This window comes from Nerophis lumbriciformis, linkage group LG32 (assembly GCF_033978685.3).
Source record: "Nerophis lumbriciformis linkage group LG32, RoL_Nlum_v2.1, whole genome shotgun sequence".
In the NCBI taxonomy this organism is placed as follows: domain Eukaryota; kingdom Metazoa; phylum Chordata; class Actinopteri; order Syngnathiformes; family Syngnathidae; genus Nerophis; species Nerophis lumbriciformis.
Window position 1 is genome coordinate 30740861 of NC_084579.2, and position 2172 is coordinate 30743032.

Sequence of the window (2172 nt, forward strand, 5' to 3'; positions counted from 1 at the left end):
TAATTATGTTTTCTATCATAGGAATAGTTTCGGGGTAAATGGGCGCGGCCAATGGTGAGTAATAAGTGGTATTTCTCAATTGTCTGGTGCTCTCCCAAACATATTGAGACCTGTACCGTATTTTCCGCACTATAAGGCGCACCGGATTATTAGCCGCACCTTCAATGAATGGCATATTTCATAACTTTGTCCACCAATAAGCCGCCCCGGACTATAAGCCGCGCCTACGCTGCGCTAAAGGGAATGTCAAAAAAACAGTCAGATAGGTCAGTCAAACTTTAATAATATATTAAAAACCAGCGTTCTAACAACTCTGTTCACTCCCAAAATGTACGCAAATGTGCAATCACAAACATAGTAAAATTCAAAATAGTGCAGAGCAATAGCAACATAATGTTGCTCGAACGTTAATGTCACAACACACAAAATAAACATAGCGCTCACTTTCTGAAGTTATTCTTCATTCGTAAATCCTTCGTCTTCGGTGTCCGAAGTGAAAAGTTGGGCAAATGTGAGATCCAAAATGGCCGGTTCCGTCTCGTCGAAGTCATCGGAGTCAGTGTCACTGTTATCCAGCAGTTCTGTGAATCCTGCCTTCCGGAAAGCTCGGACCACAGTTGTGACCGAAATATCTGCCCAGGCATTTACGATCCACTGGCAGATGTTGGCGTCGTCTGGCGCTGCCTCCCTGTCTTAGTGAAGGTGTGTTCGCCTTCTGTCATCCATTGTTCCCACGCAGTTAGCAGTCTAGCTTCGAATGCCCTGTTGACACCAATATCTAGCGGCTGGAGGTCTTTTGTCAATCCACCCGGAATGACGGCGAGTATTGAATTAAGCGCGTAAGCGTGTCTCTTACTGTGATGTTATGAGCTAGCAAATATAACAACTACACTACCCAGCATGCAACGATAGTTACGAGCATGCGCGGTAGCCCTGAGAAGCATTGTATGCTGGGAGTTAGAATGTGGTTATGAGCACGCTGTGAGTAAACGTTGAGAACTCAGTTAACACGCCTCGTCTGCATTATTTATAATTAGACAGACAACACACTTAATAGGAGCCATTTTGGGGTCTTTACATAAACACACAAATGGAAATGAAACGTCACATATCCCAGCATGCACCGCGCGCTTCTTCGTCATCCACTGTTCCCACGCAGTTAGCAGTCTAGCTTCGAATGCCCTGTTGACACCAATATCTAGCGGCTGGAGGTCTTTTGTCAATCCACCCGGAATGACGGCGAGTATTGAATTAAGCGCGTAAGCGTGTCTCTTAATGTGATGTTATGAGCTAGCAAATATAACAACTACACTACCCAGCATGCAACGATAGTTACGAGCATGCGCGGTAGCCCTGAGAAGCGTTGTTGTATGCTGGGAGTTAGAATGTGGTTATGAGCACGCTGTGAGTAAACGTTGAGAACTCAGTTAACACGCCTCGTCTGCATTATTTATAATTAGACAGACAACACACTTAATAGGAGCCATTTTGGGGTCTTTACATAAACACACAAATGGAAATGTAACGTCACATATCCCAGCATGCACCGCGCGCTTCTTCTTCTTCCGGGGGCGGGTGGTTGCTTACAGTACAAGAAGAAGCGCTTCCTGTTCTATGGGGGCGGGTGCTTACCTTGGCGGTTGCTTGCGTAGAAGAAGAAGCGCTTCCTGCTCTACCGGGAAAAAAGATGGCGGCTGTTTACCGAAGTTGCGAGAACGAAACTTTATGAAAATGAATCTTAATATTTATCCATATATAAAGCGCACCGGGTTAAAAGCCGCACTGTCAGCTTTTGAGTAAATTTGTGGTTTTTAGGTGCGGCTAATGGTGCGGAAAATACGGTACATAATAATAACCACGCTTCCCTTGTCTGCCGGCTTGATGACAATGTGTCTGTTCTTTTTCAGACTGCGGAGGGCCTCAGTTTTATACCGCGTCAGGTTGGGCGAGACCGCGAGGGCGCAGCCCGACCGGAGCGATGGGTGCTCATCCGCCAGGACCAGCGTCTGGAACTCTGGAGGTAGCAGTCCTGGTGAGGGCTTCCAGTCGGACCTCGGAGTGAAAGGTCGCGGCCTGAGGGCCTCTTGTTTTTCATAAAACACTGCAAGCTTGACACCCCTGTGGTATTCTTGCAGGTCGTATTTCCCCTGATGGTGCCACTCGGGACTGAGG